This window comes from Engystomops pustulosus, chromosome 9, assembly GCF_040894005.1.
Source record: "Engystomops pustulosus chromosome 9, aEngPut4.maternal, whole genome shotgun sequence".
Lineage (NCBI taxonomy): Eukaryota > Metazoa > Chordata > Amphibia > Anura > Leptodactylidae > Engystomops > Engystomops pustulosus.
The window spans coordinates 23,552,283-23,576,158 of NC_092419.1; the positions used below are offsets into that span (position 1 = coordinate 23,552,283).

Here is a 23,876-nt window from a genome sequence, read left to right on the forward strand (position 1 = left end):
TCAGGTCCTTGTCTAGGATGTGGGTCCATGTCTAGTATGTCTAGTATTCTGGTCCTTGTCTAGGATGTGGGTCCATGTCTAGTATGTCTAGTATTCGGGTTCATGTCGAGTATTCAGGTCCTTGTCTAGGATGTGGGTCCATGTCTAGTATGTCTACTATACAGGTTTATGTCTAGTATTCAGGTCCATGTCTAGGATGTGGGTCCATGTCTAGTATGTCTAGTATTCGGGTTCATGTCGAGTATTCAGGTCCTTGTCTAGGATGTGGGTCCATGTCTAGTATTCGGGTTCATGTCGAGTATTCAGGTCCATGTCTAGGATGTGGGTCCATGTCTAGTATTCGGGTTCATGTCGAGTATTCAGGTCCATGTATAGTATGTCTACTATACAGGTTTATGTCTAGTATTCAGGTCCTTGTCTAGTAAATGGGTCCATGTCTAGTATGTCTAGTATTCAGGTTCATGTCTAGTATTCAGGTCCTTGTCTAGGATGTGGGCCCATTTCTTGTATTCAGGTCCATGCCTAGGATGTGGGTCCATGTCTAGTATTCAGGTCCATGTCTAGTATTCGGGTTCATGTCTAGCATGTGGTTCCATTTCTAGTATTCAGTTCCATGTCTAGTATGTGGATCAATTTCTAGTATTCAGGTCCATGTCTAGGATGTTGGTCCATGTCTAGTATGTCTAGTATTCGGGTTCATGTCGAGTATTCAGGTCCTTGTCTAGGATGTGGGTCCATGTCTAGTATGTCTAGTATTCGGGTTCATGTCGAGTATTCAGGTCCATGTCTAGTATGTCTACTATACAGGTTTATGTCTAGTATTCAGGTCCTTGTCTAGTAAATGGGTCCATGTCTAGTATGTCTAGTATTCAGGTTCATGTCTAGTATTCAGGTCCTTGTCTAGGATGTGGGTCCATGTCTAGTATTCAGGTCCATGTCTAGTATTCGGGTTCATGTCTAGCATGTGGTTCCATTTCTAGTATTTAGTTCCATGTCTAGTATGTGGATCAATTTCTAGTATTCAGGTCCATGTCTAGGATGTTGGTCCATGTCTAGTATGTCTAGTATTCGGGTTCATGTCGAGTATTCAGGTCCTTGTCTAGGATGTGGGTCCATGTCTAGTATGTCTAGTATTCGGGTTCATGTCGAGTATTCAGGTCCATGTCTAGTATGTCTACTATACAGGTTTATGTCTAGTATTCAGGTCCTTGTCTAGGATGTGGGTCCATTTCTTGTATTCAGGTCCATGCCTAGTATTCAGGTCCTTGTCTAGGATGTGGGTCCATTTCTTGTATTCAGGTCCAGGCCTAGGATGTGGGTCCATGTCTAGTATTCAGGTCCATGTCTAGTATTCGGGTTCATGTCTAGCATGTGGTTCCATTTCTAGTATTCAGTTCCATGTCTAGTATGTGGATCAATTTCTAGTATTCAGGTCCATGTCTAGGATGTTGGTCCATGTCTAGTATGTCTAGTATTCGGGTTCATGTCGAGTATTCAGGTCCATGTCTAGTATGTCTACTATACAGGTTTATGTCTAGTATTCAGGTCCTTGTCTAGTATATGGGTCCATGTCTAGTATGTCTAGTATTCAGGTTCATGTCTAGTATTCAGGTCCTTGTCTAGGATGTGGGTCCATTTCTTGTATTCAGGTCCATGCCTAGGATGTGGGTCCATGTCTAGTATTCAGGTCCATGTCTAGTATTCGGGTTCATGTCTAGCATGTGGTTCCATTTCTAGTATTCAGTTCCATGTCTAGTATGTGGATCAATTTCTAGTATTCAGGTCCATGTCTGGGATGTTGGTCCATTTCTAGTATTCCGGTCAATGGGGCACATTTACTAAGGGTCCGCACAGCGCATTTTCGTCAGGTTTCATGACTATTTCCGATTTGCGCCGCATTTAAGTGCAGTTTTTGGTACACGCAATCGCATTTTGGCGCAATCGTACCGACTTGCATGCGACACAAATCGGGGCGTGACCGATGGACAACCCGACAGATTCGGACAAATCGCAGGATTTACAATTCAAATTGTGTTGCAAGACAATGCACTCACATACACCGGGAAGAAGAAGGTGAACTCCGGCGGACCTCAGCGGGGAATTGACACATGCAGGAAAATGGACGCATGATCTTGAAGAATCGTGCTGGACTTCATCCTCGTCGGACAACGCACCTGGGAGATCGGGTAAGTAAATCTGCCCCAATGTCTTGTATGTGGGTCCATGTTGAGTATTAAGTCCCTCACCCTCCACTTAGTTGCATGTCTAATATTCAGTGTCATTTATCAACATATTACATGTTTTCTTCTTACTATTGGATGTGTTTCAGAGGATTTTCAGAATTTTAAGCACTTTTCTTTGGTAACATTGGATCACATAGTGACAATAGCTGAGCCTCTACGTGATCACCTAGTGCAGGGGTAGGGAACCTATGGCTCGGGAGCCAGATATGGCTCTTTTGTTGGCTGCATCTGGCTCTCAGACAGATCTTTAATAAATAGTGATGGCTGCTGATCACTGGACACAGGCAGCGACGTTACCGCTGCCTATGTCCTTTGTACGACCCAGGGGCCATCGTCTAAGCCTGGTTCAAACCGAAGAATTTGGGAGCGATGAGGCGCTGCCTGCAGAGAGTGCTGGTAAGTGTATATTCTTTTTTTTTGCTGTGACTACCTATCTAATGGGGCTACCAATATACTGGGAGGCATGTGCTGTGGCTACCTATTTACTTGGGGGCATTTGCTGTGGCTACCCATTTACTGGGAGTATGTGCTGTAGCTACTTTTCTACTGGAGGTATGTGCTGGGACTACCTATCTACTGGGAGGCATGTGGTGGGTGTCAGGATTTGGAGTAGTGAACCCCCTTTACCACCACGGTCAATGAAGTAAGCAGACACCTGGGACTGGAATCTAAGTGGCACTCGGTTTTCATCAGAGCCTGCAGCAAAGCAGAATGGTACCACCAGGTCGTTCCACAGGCACGGCTTATCCACGGTGGCAGCCAAGGTCGAGGTACAAGATCACTAGGCAGTCTCGTGGTCAGGAACAGGCAGGCAGTCAAGGCAGGCGGCAATGATGCAAGGTCGGGGATGGAGCAAGAGGTCACGGCTAGCAGTGATGGAGCAGAATCAGGAACAGGTCCGGGGTCACAATGGGAGGTCAACTCTTTGGAAACATTAAGATCCGGCGGGGAAGAACCCGGGAAGTGGGCAGCACCAATCAGCGGCGCTGGCCCTTTAAATCCGTGACTGCCGTCTGGCGCGCGCTGGCCAGCTGGGACAGGAGCCGGAAAGTGGTGAGTTGAGTGAGCTCAGAAAGGGGCGCCGCCAAGGAGAGGGGCACGTGTATGCCTGCGATCCGAGACATAGATCGCTGGGACTACCTATCTATTGGGGGGCACGTGCATATGGTACGGCTCTTACGGAATAACATTTTAAAATATGTGGTGTTCATGGCTCTCTCAGCCAAAAAGGTTCCTGACCCCTGACCTAGTGGTTGTGTCGGAAACTGTTTAATAGGTTGCAACAAAGTTTAGTTTTGTGACTGGTATTTGTGGCGTCCAGATATTTAGGGTAAACCCTTAGGTCAGCATGAAACGGCTTCTTAGATAATTTTGTAGCCTTTAGCATATCCAGTAATTTCCTGCCCCCTATAGGCCCAATGAGAGAGCAGCTGTTATGGTATATATCCAGCAGGATATTATAGGATGCTGTATACCCCCATACGCTGCTCCTATTTATAGTAATAGATGGTTACACTCGCTGTCAGCTCACATAAATATCATTATAATTAAGACGTTTTCTGCTCCAGCATCTGTACATAAGACACAGGGGGAAGCGATTTGTCGGGAAATCTTCTCCAAAGACACGATGTTGCCATTGTCTGGGGCTGCAGCTGGGCAGAGTCATAACTGGTGGAAACATTGTAATTTTTATCTAGACATAATCTTTGATATCGAAAAAGCGAGGGTCGTCCTTAGACAACACAGATGTGGCCGCCGAGGATCCCAATAATAGATGTTTTCTTGATGTGAGAAGAAACACAAACTTCTCCTTTTTATGGGATTTTTGCACCTGCAGGGTCCGTGTTACATTGTGGATTTATGTGCAGGACGGGGGATGGATACAAGGAAATAAAGGACTTCTAGCACAGCACACGGATCAGTTCTACATCTGGAGAGGGGACCCTGAGCCAAAAAGGGGCTCTCCAACCATCAATCATAGCCAGGATTTCTGCTACTGCCCCATTGCATAGGACAGAACTGAGGTGTGAGGCTTTGTCGCACTACAGACCCCAGCATGGATGGCTGATATTCCACACATTAGACATGTTGATTGTGATATTGATGGGACGTTTACAGCTCTGGCTGTGTAACTTCCCGTCAGCCTGGCATCATTACCTCCTCCCACACACATACATAGCGGCCTCTTTCATCTATCCTCCCACTGAGCCCCCCCGGAGCGGCGCAGCCCCCATGTCTCTCCCGGTTATTGTCCTCAATCACACAGATCCTATAATTATCGGATAATTCATTACTCCTAATAGCAGCGACAAGAAAAACCTTCCACTGACCATAAGGAAGGATGTGAGAAGTCACTCCCTCCAGACCTTCATTATAATGACCGGGATATTATATGAGAGTAATAACCGTACATCGTGCACTGCGAGGCAATGAGGGTCACAGGAGACGCACAGGGGGCATCATATACATTCTGTATCTAAGAGATAGTAATAGCACAATCCCATATTCACTCCTATCTGCTTGTAGGTAGCATTATTATCTATATCAAATCCAGCGCCAATCCACATCGCATGGTGCCCATATAGAAGAAAATAACAGTATAGTATGTCTATCATTCCTTCATCTATCAACCTACACAAGTATCTACTGGAAGTATCCATTACATATCTTCCATTATCTATCTATCTATCTATCTATCTATCTATCTATCTATCTATCTATCTATCTCCTATCTATCTATCTATCTATCTATCTATCTATCTCATATCTATTTATCTATCTCGCCTCATCCCCAGTAACACAGCTACATACAGCCGCCTCACCCCCAGTAACACAGCTACATACAGCCGCCTCGCTCCTAGTAACACTGCTACATACAGCCGCCTCGCTCCCAGTAACACAGCTACATACAGCCGCCTGGCCCCCAGTAACACAGCTACATACAGCCGCCTGGCCCCCAGTAACACAGCTACATACAGCCGCCTCATCCCCAGTAACACAGCTACATACAGCCGCCTCACCCCCCAGTAACACAGCTACATACAGCCGCCTCACCTCCAGTAACACAACTACACACAGCCGCCTCACCCCCAGTAACACAGCTACACACAGCCACCTCACCTCCAGTAACACAGCTACACACAGCCGCCTCACCCCCAGTAACACAGCTACATACAGCCACCTCACCTCCAGTAACACAGCTACATACAGCCGCCTCATCCCCAGTAAAACAGCTACATACAGCCGTCTCATCCCCAGTAACACAGCTACATACAGCCGCCTCACCCCCAGTAACACAGCTACATACAGCCGTCTCATCCCCAGTAACACAGCTACATACAGCCGCCTCATCCCCAGTAAAACAGCTACATACAGCCGTCTCATCCCCAGTAACACAGCTACATACAGCCGCCTCACCCCCAGTAACACAGCTACATACAGCCGCCTCATCCCCAGTAACACCACTACATACAGCCGCCTCATCCCCAGTAACACAGCTACATACAGCCGCCTCGCTCCCAGTAACACAGCTACATACAGCCGCTTCATCCCCAGTAACACAGCTACATACAGCCGCCTCGCTCCCAGTAACACTGCTACATACAGCCGCCTCGCTCCCAGTAACACAGCTACATACAGCCGCCTTGCCCCCAGTAACACTGCTACATACAGGCGCCTCATCCCCAGTAACACAGCTACATACAGCCGCCTCACCCCCCAGTAACACAGCTACATACAGCCGCTTCACCTCCAGTAACACAGCTACACACAGCCGCCTCACCCCCAGTAACACAGCTACATACAGCCGCCTCACCTCCAGTAACACAGCTACACACAGCCGCCTCATCCCCAGTAACACAGCTACACACAGCCGCCTCACCCCCAGTAACACAGCTACATACAGCCACCTCACCTCCAGTAACACAGCTACACACAGCCGCCTCACCCCCAGTAACACAGCTACATACAGCCACCTCACCTCCAGTAACACAGCTACATACAGCCGCCTCACCCCCAGTAAAACAGCTACATACAGCCGCCTCACCTCCAGTAACACAGCTACACACAGCCGCCTCACCCCCAGTAACACATCTATAGACAGCCGCCTCACCCCCAGTAACACATCGTTGTATCTACCTTCACCCCTACCAGATATGCAGTCCCATTTAACATACACCTCAGCCCGTACCAGACATGCAGCCCGCAGTTTATACAATTACACACATTTATACACTGATATATTCACACCTTTATATACACACATAAATTTCTACACTCATATGCTTGCACCCATATATATACAAGTATACACACACATTTATGTACCCATATACATTTATACACTAATATAGAGTATACACAAACACATACAGTATATATACATCACACATACGGCATACACACACACATATATATATATACATACATACAGTATACACTGACCATATATACATATACATGCAGTATAAAAACACCATATACACACATGCTGCATATACATACAGCAAATACAGACACATTCAGTAGATACAGCATTTTCACACACATATGGGAAATACACACACACACATTCAGTATACAGAGCATATACATACATACCACACACACAGCATATAAACATACATATATATATATATATATATATATATATATATATGCATACCGTATTTTCCGGGCCATTAGGCGCACCGGAATATAAGGCGCATCAGACCGATGCGCCTTATATATGTAATAATTCCATATATAAGGCGCATCGGACTATAAGGCGCAGGGTCCGGGGGTGTGGCGGAGGTCCGGGGGCGGAGCGGAGACCCGACGGGACAAGACGTGACGCCGAGACAAGACGCGGAACGCGGGGAAGGTGAGCGGGGAAGGTGAGCGGGAGGTGGAGAATGGCATACTTACATAGATCCCCGCTACCGGAGACAGCAGATCTCCAGCGGGAACTGCAGACCGACGCGGCAGAAGTTGTTCGTGCCGCGTGGTCTGCAGTTCCCGCTGGAGATCTGCTGTCTCCGGTAGAGGGGACCTATGTAAGTAGGACCTATAGGGCGCACCGGACTATAAGGCGCACTTTGGATTTCCAAGGAAATCCAAGGCTTTTATGTGCGCCTTATAGTCCGGAAAACACGGTATATTTAAATGTGCACATATATATGCTTATACAAATATATTCATGTATAAATACAGTATATTCATCTATACACAGTATATACACATATAGATAGTAGATGCATATATACACAATATATACACATATACACAGTATATACAAATATACACTATATATAAACAGTAGAATCATATATACACAGTATATACATATATACATTTTATATACACAGTAGATACATATATACACTTTATATACACAGTAGATGCATATATACATATATACACAGTATATACATATATACACAGTATATACATATATACACAGATACACAGTATATACATATATACACAGATACACAGTATATACATATATACACAGATACACAGTATTTACACATGTACACAGTAGATGCATATATACACATATACACAGTAGATGCATATATAAACATATACACAGTATATACATATATACACAGATACACAGTATATACATATAAACACTTTAGATACACAGTAGATGCATATATACACATATACACAGTATATACATATATACACAGATACACAGTATATACATCATATATACACACAGATAAATAAATATGTAATGTATACTTACCCTTTTAGGTTGTTCGGCTGTCCCATCAGGAGGGTGTTCGGGCGGGGGGAGTTGACGATGGCTGCTTGTTCCAGCTGGCATCGGGGGCCGCTGGGGACTGGAGGACTGCTGAATGTTCCCATGCGGGGGGGGGGCGCGGTGAGCGGAGGACGGCTGAATGTTCCCGGGGGGGGGGGGGGCTGTCGCGGTGAGCGGAGGACGGCTGTATGTTCCGGCGGTGGGGGGGAGGCGCGGGGAGCGGAGGACGGCTGTATGTTCCGGCGGTGGCGGGGGGGCGCGGGGAGCGGAGGACGGCAGAATGTTCCGGGGGGGGGGGGGGATTTGGCGATGAGCGGAGGACGGCTGAATGTTCCGGCGGGGGGGGGGGGGGGGCGCGGTGAGCGGAGGACAGCAGAATGTTCCGGCGGGGGGGGGTGGGGGGGTTGAGCGGAGGACGGCTGAATGTTCCGGCGGGGGGGGGAGCGCGGGGAGCGGAGGGCGGCTGAATGTTCCGGCGGGGGGGGGGGAGCGCGGGGAGCGGAGGACGGCTGAATGTTCCGGCGGGGGTGGGGGGCGCGGGGAGCGGAGGGCGGCTGAATGTTCCGGCGGGGGGGGGGGGCACGGGGAGCGGAGGACGGCTGAATGTTCAGATGTTCAGGCGGGGAGGAGTGGGAGATGCGGAGGATGACTGCCTGTTCGGGCAGGAGGAGGGTGGCGGCGGGGGGATGCAGGGTAAGGCTGCGGGATGGGCGGGCAGGGGGCGGATGGCTCGGCCATGGAGCTGAAGGGCGGGGAGGCGGTAACTTGTGCCGGGGGGCGGACAGGTGGGCGGGCAAGACATGCAAGGGGATATCCGTGGAGGTGGTGACGTGTGCCGAGGGCAGGCGACTAAGGGGGCCGGCGGCTGAGGAGTCAGGGACCGGGGAACGCGATCCGGTGGAGGCCCCCTGGGGGGGCAAAATGGTGGGGGCCCCGGGGCTCGAGCCCCGGGAGCCCCGCCTATAATCCGGCCCTGATCTCATATCTATATCTATCTATCTATCCATCTATCTATCTCATATCTATCTATCTATCTATTTCATATCGATCTCATATCTATCTATCTATCTATCTCATGTCTATCTTATATCTATCTCATATCTATATCTATCTATCTCATGTCTATCTATCTATCTCACGTCTATCTATCTATCTCACGTCTATCTATCTATCTCACGTCTATCTATCTATCTATCTCATGTCTATCTTATATCTATCTCATATCTATATCTATCTATCTCATGTCTATCTATCTATCTATCTCACGTCTATCTATCTATCTCACGTCTATCTATCTATCTATCTATCTCATATCTATATCTATCTATCCATCTATCTATCTCATATCTATCTATCTATCTATCTATCTATCTATTTCATATCGATCTCATATCTATCTATCTATCATCTATCTATATCTATACTGCACCACACAGGGGGAGAGCTGATGGATCCTCTATACAGTATAAGTTGTACTATATATTTTAGCTGTATACTATAGGGAGAGCAGATGAATCCTCTATTTCTTACACTCTAATACTAGCACATAACGTGACCTATATAATGTACGGGGAGATCTCTGCTCCTTCTCTCTTTTGTTGGCCTCCTCCCTGTTGTAGAAGTGTTTTCCCTTCCTCATGTCCTCTCTGGTGCTTACAAGAGAAAAGTCATAGGGACTAATGAGAGATTTACTCATATCATCTGAGCACTTGAGAGCGATCCCAAATCTAATAGCCAGAGATAAAGTCAGGATCGAAGATAATAAATTTGCTGTGCTCGCTCCGCGTTATTACAAGACTCATGTCTCCGCTGTTATTGATAAGTACAAGTTATAGAAAGAAAGGCTATTTATAAAAGTGGACAAATATAGTTTGGGTAATTGTCTCCAAAAAAGAAAGGAGCGTCATAAGCGGCCCCCGGGGCCCCGGCACGGACGTGTCTGTTGCATAATCCCCTTTTATTGCACCTCTATTTCGTTTTATGTTTTTTAGTAATTAAAGTAATAAAATTAATGTTGGGTCCGGGCGGAGGAGCGGATACACAACAATCCCACTGTGTCAATAACAAGTTCAGCTCCGATTCTTTATCTGACGCACAAAGGGAGTTGAACTTGCGGAAATTAAAGGGGAAAGAACCTTTAAGAAGAGGAAACTAGTCAATGTAAGGAAAACTTTTATGGAGTTGATCACATACAGAACATGTAGAGCCCGTCCCTTTAAATTGCACTTTGAACCCTGATAATGGAAAATTGAAATATTATCACTACCAAATAGGTAGATACTGTATAAGATCGACGAAAGATATATAATAGATAGATATGAGAATCGATAGATATGAGATAGATACAATGGGGATCATTAGATCCAATAGATCTAAATCTAATAGATAATAGATAGAGGATAATAGATATTGAGGATATCCTATGTTGTATATAGAGAATGTGTCGGCTCTCTTGTGTGGTGTAGTATATAGAGGATGTGTCTCCTGTGTGGTGTAGTATATAGAGGATGTGTCTCCTGTGTGGTGTAGTATATAGAGGATGTGTCAGCTCTCCTGTGTGGTGTAGTATATAGAGGATGTGTCAGCTCTCCTCCTGTGTGGTGTAGTATATAAAGGATGTGTCATCTCTCCTGTGTGGTGTAGTATATAGAGGATGTGTCAGCTCTCCTGTGTGGTGTAGTATATAAGGGATGTGTCAGCTCTCCTGTGTGGTGTAGTACATAGAGGATGTGTCTCCTGTGTGGTGTAGTATATAGAGGATGTGTCCTGTGTGGTGTAGTATATAGAGGATGTGTCAGCTCTCCTGTGTGGTGTAGTATATAGAGGATGTGTCAGCTCTCCTCCTGTGTGGTGTAGTATATAAAGGATGTGTCATCTCTCCTGTGTGGTGTAGTATATAGAGGCTGTGTCAACTCTCCTGTGTGGTGTAGTATATAAGGGATGTGTCAGCTCTCCGGTGTGGTGTAGTATATAGAGGATGTGTCTCCTGTGTGGTGTAGTATATAGGGGATGTGTCAGCTCTCCTGTGTGGTGTAGTATATAGAGGATGTGTCTCCTGTGTGGTGTAGTATATAAGGGATGTGTCAGCTCTCTTGTGTGGTGTAGTATATAGAGGATGTGTCTCCTGAGTGGTGTAGTATATAGAGGATGTGTCTCCTGTGTGGTGTAGTATATAGAGGATGTGTCTCCTGTGTGGTGTAGTATATAAGGGATGTGTCGGCTCTCCTGTGTGGTGTAGTATATAGAGGATGTGTCTCCTGTGTGGTGTAGTATATAGAGGATGTGTCAGCTCTCCTCCTGTGTGGTGTAGTATATAGAGCATGTGTCTCCTGTGTGGTGTAGTATATAGAGGATGTGTGTCCTGTGTGGTGTAGTATATAGAGGATGTGTCTCCTGAGTGGTGTAGTATATAGAGGATGTGTCTCCTGTGTGGTGTAGTATATAGGGGATATGTCTCCTGTGTGGTGTAGTATATAGAGGATGTGTCTCCTGTGTGGTGTAGTATATAGGGGATATGTCTCCTGTGTGGTGTAGTATATAGAGGATGTGTCTCCTGTGTGGTGTAGTATATAGAGGATGTGTCTCCTGTGTGGTGTAGTATATAGGGAATGTGTCAGCTCTCCTGTGTGGTGTAGTATATAGAGGATGTGTCTCCTGTGTGGTGTAGTATATAGAGGATGTGTCTCCTGTGTGGTGTAGTATATAGGGGATGTGTCAGCTATCTTGTGTAGTGAAATATATAGTGGATATATAGAAGATATATAGAAGATCCATCAGCAATGAGCTTATGCTTCATCCTAATTAGAGAAACATCACTATTAACCTACAATATAGATTTATATGTTGGAGAGTTTTAAAACATTTCTTTCCACAATGATAAAACTCTACAAAAAAACTTCTTCTTTGAAAAGTGACAATTTCCCTTAAATTTTTCAAGATCTTTATTTTTTCTCACAATATTCAGATTTTGAACCTATGAACGTTGTTTTGCTTTGTTCCTTTTCTTTCCTGTTGGATGGAGTCAAAGTAATTTCAGGACTGGTGAGTTTTTTTTCTTGACCTAAATCCTGAAAATACACTTCCAAATCTTTTACTCCAATTACACAGACTTTGACTAATCGAAAAATTACCTGGGATCCGGGGCGCACAATAAATCTGCCTGCCTGGGCTTTTTTTTGTTTTTCCTCCTGTCCCCACCTCCAGAAAGTAAAATGAACTGTGGCAGCTCCTCAACCGGCTGCATAAAATATTCACATTAGTGTCAGAGTTGAGCAAAGGAAGTTTGTTTTAATCCTGCTCTCTCTGCTAAACAGCGAGCTCCGCTTTATACTCAGATGCCGCCTGGTGCCTTTGTTTCCTACCGGTGATGGTTAGGGGCCTAGTGGAATGGCAGAGCGTGAGGCTAGAAATATCCTGTAATTAAAGAAGACCCTGCATCAAAAGATATGGCGGAGAAGTCATTATAACTGAGTATATGCAAAAGATTGCACGAAGCTCTGGGGCTCTGCTGCAGAACCGGTCCCCTCCGCTATAATAATACCACCTCCAATGTAGCAATAAGGCCATGAGTAGCCTTAGGCACCAGGTCACACTGTGCTACACCACAACTGCAGTCTACTACCTGTAACTCTCCAGCTGGTGCCCCTCTGATGGAGGACCTAACGGCTGTTGGACCCTCAGATTGTAGACCATTGCCGTATACTTGGGCTATCTATATTAATAACTCAATATTTTAGGATAATTTTTAAAACCTGACCAGTTGGTTTATCATTTATAGGATTCAGAAGGCGGAGGTTTTCATAGCCTTCCCTCCCAAGGGAACCCAAACCACAGTTTATAGTACAGCTGTTATGGTGGCCATAAGGAGAGGAGACACACAATTCCTTCGACATCACTAAAGGATATATGGACCTCTTTATGACCCTTCTTTGGGACTGAGGTGGTTTTTCCCCAAAATGCGGAAAAAATGAGAGGCTATTTTCCATAAAGAGCTTTTGTAGATAACTTGTATTTGCCAAATTTAATAGAAAAATTGCACTTAATACACAAGGGACAAACTACATTGATGGAATCATGTGGAATATGGATCGGTCCAAAACAAGCAAGGCAAGTGACCTGCTCTACTCCACCAATGGCTGAATCCAACTGTGGGTCGCCCAATCCTCGACCAGAAATAAATGATGGGGTAAAAAACTAGAGAGAGTCTTCCCAAACAAAATTGAAGGACAGAAAGATTTGGACCCTTGTGTCTTTCAAAAAGATCTACAACCTTTTGCGGAAGGCCGAGCGGAGGGCATGGCCGGTCGGGAGTGAGCCAGCTTGGGGCGTGAAGGGGGGCGGGATGCGGCCGGCCGAGCGGAGGGCATGGTTACTGTCCCTACACCGGCGCACTTGCTGCCACATGTGAAAAGTTGCCGGCTGGAAGCCTCTTGATGCAAAATCGCTGGTTTATGATAAATGTCCCCCATTTTGTCTATAGTAATGTAACAGCACTTGACCTGATTGTCCACGGTCGTGTGATGTCACACGGGAAAATGTTTCTAAAGTAGAAAAAAAAACTAGAGAAAAAAATGAAATACAACTTTTGACCATTTTATTATAGTCATCAACTTTATATGTAGATAAAAGATTCCCAATAAAATATCCGTCTTTATCTCAAATCCAAAACCGGCATAAGCGATCAATGCAGATTTCCCTTTATATACGACCTGTGCTGATATCATTGACCTCAAAACTGCAAGATAGAGGCAAAGCCTAGGATTTATTCTTCAGATATATTGGTAGAAGAGAAAAGTGAGCCACTTAAGGACGGCAGCATTCAGGAGCCCATCTTCTAGAGTGGGGCCTGATCTTATTTCACTGTAATATCCGAGGAAGGGGAATACATTTCTGCCACCAGCGAGCGGCCGAATGACATATATTATAAGTTAAATATATATTACGGCCGGGAAGGTAATGTAGCAGGGTTCACATACACACGTAGGAGACATCGGGATGAGAGAAATCCGGTACAGGTCCCTCCCCTGCAGCCATTAAGGAAGCAAACCTAATGCAGAGGCCATATTTCTGATGGAGGACACTTCAATAAGGACACAGATTATTACGGTTTCTGGAAACATTAAAGGGGTTATCCAGAGAAATGTAAAGCACAGCAGAATCTTCCATGCAGCATTCTATCATCTGGTAATTGTATCTCACCCAAACCGGTAAAGAGTGGAGCAGAAGAGCGCTGGTTCCAAGTAATTAAAATGATGTGATTTGATCCTGACACCCGGCATGTTATTAGATCATGTAGTTGGGTTTCAAGCTGCAGTCCTGATGAAATCTAGCCCCTCAGTCACCACACCCGCTAAAAGGTGTTCAGACTCATAGCTATATATGCAAAATTTGGCAGCTTAGCACCACCAACACCTGAGATGGGCAGCAATGTTACCCGGATTTGACACGTCATTTGGTCATGAATTCAATCTTCTATAGAATGTGATCCTGCCCCTCAGTCACTGCTACGGCTGAAAGATTCACATAGAACTGCTCATTTGGAGCTCAGCAATGCCGTGCGGTGACTTGTGGTTGGATATCCTCAGTACAACAGCTTGAATATAGAACTTGTACACATGTACAACTAATGACTCCCCACCACCTGAGAGGGGCAGATAACGTGATGTTCAAGTTGAAATGTCACCTGTTCATAAATTAAAGCTTCTGTAAGGATGAGATCCTGTCAATGTATGTCTACAAAGTCTGAATGTTTATAGAGATGCACATGTGCCGTTTGGCACTCTGGCGACAAGCAGTGACTTGGGGGCTGGACCTCTTCAGTACAGAAACCTGCATCCAGCCCCCGGTCACATCTAATGATGTGCCAAACTTGGGAAAAGAGGGGGAGATCCAGCCCCTCAGTCACTGCACCTGCTGAAAGGCGCACATACTCATAAAGCTGTGTATCCAACATTGGGCATCTCGGGAACTTTGTGCAGTGACTTGGGGGTTGGATATCCTGAGTACATCAGTTTGAATCTAGCCATGTGCACATGGACTTATCACACACCACCAATCAAAAGGGGAAGAAAATGTGACCCAGAGTGGACATCTCACTTGATGTTGTAACCAGTGGCTGAATTCTTGCTTCTGTATGGATGAGATCCACCAACGTGGTCACTGTAGCTGCAAAAGTTGCCATGTCTACAGAGATATTCAGGTGCCGTTTGGCAGCTTGGCAACACAGTGGAGCAGATTTACTTACCCGGCCCATTTGCGATCCAGCGGCGCGTTCTCTGCGGTGGATTCGGGTCCGGCCGGGATTCGTTAAGGCAGTTCCTCCGACATCCACCAGGTGGCGCTGGTGTGCTGAAGAGCATCGGAACGCACTCAAATTCACCGGCCTATTCCTAGTGAAAGTAAGTGCAAGCTCCGCAACACATTTTTTAAAAAAAAGCGGCGGTTTTTCTGAATCTGCCGGGTTTTCGTTCGGCCATGGCCCCTGATTTCCGCCTCGTGCATGCCGACACCGATGCGCCAAAATCCCGGGGCAATACAGGGAAAATTGGCGCAAATCGGAAATATTCCAGTAACACGTCGGGAAAACACAAATCTGGCCCTTAGCAAATGACCCCCAGTGTCGTGACTCGGGGGTCTGATCTCTTTAGTACAGCAGCTTGTATCCTGACACATCACATGACCTAATGTTGTGCCGACTTTGGAGTAGGGAAAGCAAGTACAGACGAGCGTACATGTTGTCTGGTAGCTTGGCTTCATTTTATGAGATGTTGACTCTTGGGAAGGGAATGACACTTGGTGGTAAGGAGGGGCTCGGTTTTTCTTTTACAAGCTGGAGTCCCAAATAGTAGTGAAAATACTGCTGATTTTATCTATTCTCTGCAAAACCCCTTAAAACCATTATGCAACATTTCAAGAAGCCCTTGAGAAAAAAAAACTGCAAAAAAAAAAAAGCCTTAAACTAATATTAAGGGAGGAACTGGATTTGAGATCTAGTCGTCTTTATTTTATTATGTCTGGAGGCTGCGAGTAAAGGTCTCAGCTAATTAGAGGTAGATAGACACTGGGAATAACATCTGCAACATCTACCTATTGATGAATGTCACTTAACCGATGCCCTTTGCATTTCAATTAGGTCACGGAACCGAGGAACGAGAACGATTCTCGGAGGGAACTGGGAGTAAAAATAAAAGGAACTCTTACTAATTGCCTATTTCCCATCTTCGGCTTCAACAACCAATTTAGAAGAAAATATATATATGTATAAAAAAGGGGAAGAATCATCTTAAAAGATAAACATATGTTGGGAGAACCTTGTTACCGGTAATTGATGTGTATTACAGCCGTGATAAAAGTCTCGTTCCCGAGACGGACGTCCATGAAGGTGTCATATTTGGAAAATGAAAGGGAGACGCGGCATAAGAACGGCTTTGTAGTGTGATGGATTCGCCGTTGAGGGAAGGTTGCGATTCTCTACAGATAGAAGGAAACAATTAGACTTTACTGAAAATGAAATATTACGTAGTTAAAGCCGCGGTTAATGTTTTATTCATTCATGCGGAGTCGGCTTGTTGGTCACACAATGAGCGGGAGAAGGTGTCGGTGTAAATAATCTTCTTAAACAAGCTTCTACTTCAAGAGAAAAATAGAATATGTGATTTATCTTTTCTTGGAATTGAAATAGAATTGATTGTGTGATTTCCCTCTTAATGGTGTGAGATCAAGGTGGTCTTAAGGGGAATTCTCCGATGGGCCTCTAATTCCACTGGGATTTAAAGGTTCAGAAGACAAAACCATTTGGAGTTAGGCATTTGTGGATAGGGTTTACTTACAAAACCCCTAGATCTTACTAATCCTATAATATAGTTATTAAAGAGATAGTCCAGTTAAACCAGTCTTTACTTTGACAGGAAGCTTGACTAGCACAACAGGAGAAGATCTCCTTACATCTGTATCAGGCACAAAGTCCTGGTGTATGGAAACTGTTAATATATAGTTATATCTCCATACATTATTACTTTTTATTTAATAACAAAAGTTTTAGTAGTAGTAAGCTATCATTTGCAAAAAAGAAAAAATTCCACTGGACAAGGACTTTAAAGGGAACCTACCACCACGGATCTACTTATAAAGGTAGATCGGGTGGTAGGTGGATCTATTGGACGTGAGGATAGCCCTTTTAAGAAGCTAATCCTCACATCCCCGCAATCTTTTTATGACTTTTATTTCCCTGATATGCAGATTTTCTAAAGAAGCTACTGGGGCAGGGAGTAGCCGGAGCTGAGGCTACACAGCTCGGCTTCTCCACATCCCAGTAGCCTCTTTGATCCTCCTACCCAGATATCTTTGTTTCGGAGCTATGAGGAGCTGTGCGCCCTCGTCCGCGAAGCCTGCTGTCTGCGCATGCGCAGTAGCTCTGGCTTCGAAGCTGTGACCGCACAGTCGCAGGCCTGCTGTTTTGCCCATGCGCAGATGGCAAGCCTCGTGGACAAATATATCTGGTAGGAGGATCAAAGATGCTACCGGGGCGTGGAGTAGCTGCGCTGTGTAGCCTCAGCTCCAGCCACTCCATGCCCCAGTAGTTTCTTTAGCATATTAGGGAAAGCCCTTAAAAGACTATCCTTATGTCCTATAGATGCACCTACCACCCGATCTACAAGTATAGGTAGATCCGTGGTGGTAGGTTTCCTTTAATGATATGCAATTCAGAGTGAAAGCAACAAGTTATGAAAAAGTAAGGATTGACCACCAAAAAATGGCTCATCTTAGCTCAATTCTAACACCTTTGCGTAGCAATTGACCGTTGATATCAGTCCCAGTTTGGCCAGTGCTTTAGAACTGTTGAAATAACACAAGGCCCTTTGCATGGTATTTTTTAGGTTATGGATTTGGAACTTTTTACATTAGTCATCAGAAAATTTTCAGTTCTCAAGAGCCACAAGCGGCCTGCCCATAGATGATGGTCTTGATAACATAGAACTGGCAAGATGAGTCCAAGGAAACCAGTGTGATAACGTTTATGGAATATCATGGTATAACGTCATACTGTCAGCTTTGTGCCAATCCTGATAACGTGTGATGACTTTGTGCCAATCCTGATAACGTGTGATGACTTTGCGCCAGTCCTGATAACGTGTGATGACTTTGTGCCAGTCCTGATAACGTGTGATGACTTTGCGCCAATCCTGATAATGTGTGATGACTTTGCGCCAGTCCTGATAACGTGTGATGACTTTGTGCCAATCCTGATAACGTGTGATGACTTTGCGCCAGTCCTGATAACGTGTGATGACTTTGTGCCAATCCTGATATCGTGTGATGACTTTGTGCCAATCCTGATAACGTGTGATGACTTTGTGCCAATCCTGATAACGTGTGATGACTTTGTGCCAATCCTGATAACGTGTGATGACTTTGCGCCAGTCCTGATAACGTGTGATGACTTTGCGCCAGTCCTGATAACGTGTGATGACTTTGTGCCAATCCTGATAACGTGTGATGACTTTGTGCCAATCCTGATAACGTGTGATGACTTTGCGCCAGTCCTGATATCGTGTGATGACTTTGTGCCAATCCTGATAACGTGTGATGACTTTGCGCCAGTCCTGATAACGTGTGATGACTTTGCGCCAGTCCTGATAACGTGTGATGACTTTGCGCCAGTCCTGATATCGTGTGATGACTTTGCGCCAGTCCTGATAACGTGTGATGACTTTGTGCCAGTCCTGATAACGTGTGATGACTTTGCGCCAGTCCTGATAACGTGTGATGACTTTTAAACATTTTTGGCTCAACCTTCGAAATGTGATGGTTGAAGAGCAGATTCCCAGTAACTAGTAAGCTTAGGTGTAGAACGACTACAGGATTTTTAATTTTAGTTTTGTTTGATGACTACTTAGATATTTTGGGCTCAGATCGTATTTGAGACAAAATGTCGGAGATGAAGAATATAAGGATGACCTTACCCTTTGCATGGAACCTACCCCAACTATCAACAATTTTAGGCACCACTTCTAACCAATGGTCCAAAGTCCACCATATAGAATGGCCATAAAGTGAAGAGTGTTATATACAGTCCTTTATTTCGGTATCTAGATTTGTAGATGCTATCATGCAGAACATGTGTCCCCCTTGTATTTGCTGGATCTTGATGCTATATAAATGCTAATTACTGTGAAATAAATCAGGCCAAGAGGATAGATATGTCCTTCTTTTCAAGTCTTTTGAGCTCCTTACATGCTCGGTGCATTGTCCAGACCTGCAGAGGGTAAAACACTATTGGCTTCCAGCTCTACATGTCATACAACGGCCAGTATAATTAGGTCACAAAGCAATTAAGTTCACTCTGCCCCCCCCCAATCTTCCAATGTAGGAGGCAGGGGAAATTAAGGTCTAGAAATGTCTATTTTTGGTAATGTTATCTACTATCCAGGGGTTTAGAACAATTTATGCCCATCAGGTACCATATGACATGATATCTGCATGTAAATCTTCTGCCTCTTGTCAAATTTATAACAAAAGTTGCCCAACTGGGCAAAAATAGTAAAAATAAGTCAACACACCATTATTTTGTGCTCCTTTGTGTTCCTCTTGTAGTCATTTAAAAGTAAAGTCATTTTCTCAGCTCCTTCAATTTATGAAACTTTTAAGTGGTCGTTTTTTACACCATTTTTATACAATTTCAGCAAAACTGACAAGTTAAAGCGTTTTTCCCCCTAATTAGGATGTAACATTCAGTTCATTAGTACCAAATCCTATTAGTGAACAAGACCTAAAAATTCATCTTATTTTGCTAAATATTTCTTGTATCAGAGGAAACGGCGAGATTCTGGATCTTCTGGTTTTAACGTCACTGTCACTTATTCACACTTCTTGGTCTCTGCTAATATTACACATAATATTACAAGACCTGAGCTTTTACAATATAAACTTATACAGGCAGTCCCCTACTTAAGAACACCCGACTTACAGACGACCCCTAGTTACAGACAGACCTCTGGATGTTGGTAATTTACTGTACTTTAGCCCTAGGGTACAATAATTAGCTGTAACAGTTATCACAGGTGTCTGTAATGAAGCTTTATTGTTATCCTGGTTCTTATGACAACCCAACATTTTTAAAATCCACTTGTCACAGAGACCAAAATAATATACAGTTCCAACTTGTATACAAATTCAACTTAAGAACCTATCTTGAACGTAACACGGGATGCAAACTGCAACCCACCCCTTTAGGTGCAGAGTTTTCTAGAGTTTCGGACAAAATGCAAACGCAACACAATTGTGACGCAAACACATAATAAATACAAAAAAACTGGTGAAAACATAAAAATCTACCTGCCCCGTATCTCTAGTATAGAGAGAGAGAGAGTAAAAGTGAAGTTATATGGAAGTTATATGGATGAACATTTCTCCATGATTCCAATTCAGGTCCACGAAAAATGTTTCACAATTGTTACTTTTTTCATATTTGCACAAAATGTTCCATTGTTATTTCCATATCCCTGTATTAATAAGAACATTACAGGAATTCAGAGTCCGGTTCCACGGTCTGGGCGAAGGTCATAAGGTCAGTCATAAGGTCAGAAAGGTCGTCTAATCTATGCAGTATTGAAGGGCTAGGAGAGAGGAAATATGTGAAGTACAAACCAAAAATAGAAATGTTACTTTTTCTAAATAATCCTCGATTTGCAGATCTCGATGTGACTCCAAGTATTTGAGAACACAGAGGGCTGCAGCGCTAAGTGCAGGACTGAAGACGGAAAAGCTGAATTTCCGAGAAAATCAAGTTGATCGTGTTCCATGGATCAGTGCGGTGGCAGGAGGCGACGGTGGTGTCCTGGGGGACGGAAAGTTTCTGACCTGAATTGAATATTTTGCTGACAATTACTGAGAATTGAGTTTCTAGGATATCGGTTCCTGTTTCGGGGAGTCACAGTAGCAGGGAGGTTCTTAGAAGATTTCTGTGCCCGGATGTTGCAGGAAACTTTAGTAAAATGTGATTTTTGATTATAAGGTGTTTCAGAATTGTCTACAACTATAGTCACAATGTACGGGGTTTGGTTTTCCTGTTACTTTGAGGGGAACATGTCACAATGAATCTGCAGGCAGCATGTTATAGAGCAGCAGGAGCTAAGCAGATTGTAGATAGTGTCCTATCTGCAGTCAGCATGTTATAGAGCAGGAGGAGCTGAGCAGATTGTACATAGTGTCCTATCTGCAGGCGGCATGTTATAGAGCAGGTGGAGTTGAGCAGATTGTACATAGTGTCCTAACTGCAGGCGGCATGTTATAGAGCAGGAGTGGCTGAGCAGATTGTACATAGTGTCCTAACTGCAGGCAGGATGTTATAGACAAGGAGGAGCTGAGCAGATTGTACATAATGTCCTACCTGCAGGCAGCATGTTATAGAGCAGGAGTGGCTGAGCAGACTGTACATAGTGTTCTATCTGCAGACTGCATGTTATAGAGCAGGAGTGGCTGAGCAGATTGTACATAGTGTCCTAACTGCAGGCAGGATGTTATAGACAAGGAGGAGCTGAGCAGATTGTACATAATGTCCTATCTGCAGGCAGCATGTTATAGAGCAGGAGTGGCTGAGCAGATCGTACATAGTGTTCTATCTGCAGACTGCATGTTATAGAGCAGGAGGAGCTGAGCAGATTGTACATAGTGTCCTAACTGCAGGCAGCATTTTATAGAGCAGATGTGGCTGAGCAGATGGTACACAGTGTCCTATCTGCAAGCAGCATGTTATAGAGCATAATCTTTTTTGATTTTTCAGACACTTGACAACTTGGTAGCCCTCTGGACTTTCCACATTGTAACACATAAAAGGCAATGCAGTCCAGCAGACATCTTGGCTAGGGACGCTCTTCAGCAGCAGAGGGCACATGGGGCTGGTGACACCATATATCACTGGCATCTCTATAGTAAATCTGGACTACTCTATACATGTTGTAGGCCGGTGGTAGACAGCAGACCCCTTACTAATCACACAGTACAGACTAATTATCTTAATTACAGACACATGGAGAATATGTTCACCGAAATATCCAGTCATCTCCAACTTTTGGCTGCGGCAATGTGATTGATGATTTCCACTCATTACCTCCAGGATGGAGGAGCCATAATTCACTCATAGAATCTCTGTAGAAATCTCGGTCATAATTCACAGACAGACGAGCAGATTCGCGCTGACGTGTTCTGAGCGTTCACTGGTTACTGAAGTCACCAGTGGAGATCAGCTGCTTCCCCGACCATAAGAAGATTTCTACATCAGAATACGTTGAGGTATAGACATAACACAGCTCTGTAATAATCACTTCCTTCTTAAAGGGAATGTCCCGGATGACCGAAACCAAATTGCTCGCCAAATACAGCACCAAACCTGAAAGTGGTAGCGCAGCTCAACCCACTTTACTTCAATGGAACAGATTTGTGATAAAAGGAAGAGAGGGAAGAGTCTCCTGCTGAGTCAGGAAGAGAGGAGGAGGCTCCTGCTGTAGTCAGGAAGAGAGGGAGGAGACTCCTGCTGTAGTCAGGAAGAGAGAGAGGATGCTCCTTCTGTAGTCAGGAAGAGAGGGAGAGGCTCCTGCTGTAGTCAGGAAGAGAGGGAGGAGGCTCCTGCTGTAGTCAGGAAGAGAGGGAGGAGGCTCCTGCTGTAGTCAGGAAGAGAGGGAGGAGGCTCTTGCTGTAGTCAGGAAGAGAGGGAGGAGGCACCTGCTGTAGTCAGGAAGAGAGGGAGGATGCTCCGGATGTAGTCAGGAAGAGAGGGAGGAGGCACCTGCTGTAGTCAGGAAGAGAGGGAGGAGGCTCCTGCTGTAGTCAGGAAGAGAGGGAGGAGGCTCCTGCTGTAGTCAGGAAGAGAGGGAGGAGGCTCCTGCTGTAGTCAGGAATAGAGGGAGGAGGCTCCTGCTGTAGTCAGGAAGAGAGGGAGGAGGCTCTTGCTGTAGTCAGGAAAAGAGGGAGGAGGCTCCTGCTGTAGTCAGGAAGAGAGGGAGGAGGCTCCGGATGTAGTCAGGAAGAGAGGGAGGAGGCTCCTGCTGTAGTTAGGAAGAGACAGAGGGAGAGACTCCTGATGTAGTCAGGAAGAGTGGGAGAGGCTCTTGATGTAGTCAGAAAGAGAGGGAGGAGGATCCTGCTGTAGTCAGGAAGAGAGGGAGGAGGATCCTGCTGTAGTCAGGAAGAGAGGGAGGAGGCTCCTGCTGTAGTTAGGAAGAGACAGAGGGAGAGACTCCTGATGTAGTCAGGAAGAGAGGGAGAGGCTCTTGATGTAGTCAGAAAGAGAGGGAGGAGGATCCTGCTGTAGTCAGGAAGAGAGGGAGGAGGATCCTGCTGTAGTCAGGAAGAGAGGGAGGAGGCACCTGCTGTAGTCAGGAAGAGAGGGAGGAGGCTCCTGCTGTAGTCAGGAAGAGAGGGAGGAGGCTCTTGCTGTAGTCAGGAAGAGAGGGAGGAGGCACCTGCTGTAGTCAGGAAGAGAGGGAGGATGCTCCGGATGTAGTCAGGAAGAGAGGGAGGAGGCACCTGCTGTAGTCAGGAAGAGAGGGAGGAGGCTCCTGCTGTAGTCAGGAAGAGAGGGAGGAGGCTCCTGCTGTAGTCAGGAAGAGAGGGAAGAGGCTCCGGATGTAGTCAGGAAGAGAGGGAGGAGGCTCCTGCTGTAGTCAGGAAGAGAGGGAGGAGGCTCCTGCTGTAGTCAGGAAGAGAGGGAGGAGGCTCCGGATGTAGTCAGGAAAAGAGGGAGGAAGCTCCTGCTGTAGTCAGGAAGAGAGGGAGGAGGCACCTGCTGTAGTCAGGAAGAGAGGGAGGAGGCTCCTGCTGTAGTCAGGAAGAGAGGAGGAGGCTCCGGATGTAGTCAGGAAGAGAGGGAGGAGGCTCCTGCT

General features: G+C 45.3%; 1 protein-coding gene across 4 annotated transcripts in view; it reads right to left on the bottom strand.

Moving 5' to 3' along the window:
- Nucleotides 1-23,876, bottom strand: part of DIAPH2 (diaphanous related formin 2) — a 784,751-nt gene that overhangs the window by 88,809 nt on the left and 672,066 nt on the right. The window lies entirely within an intron of this gene.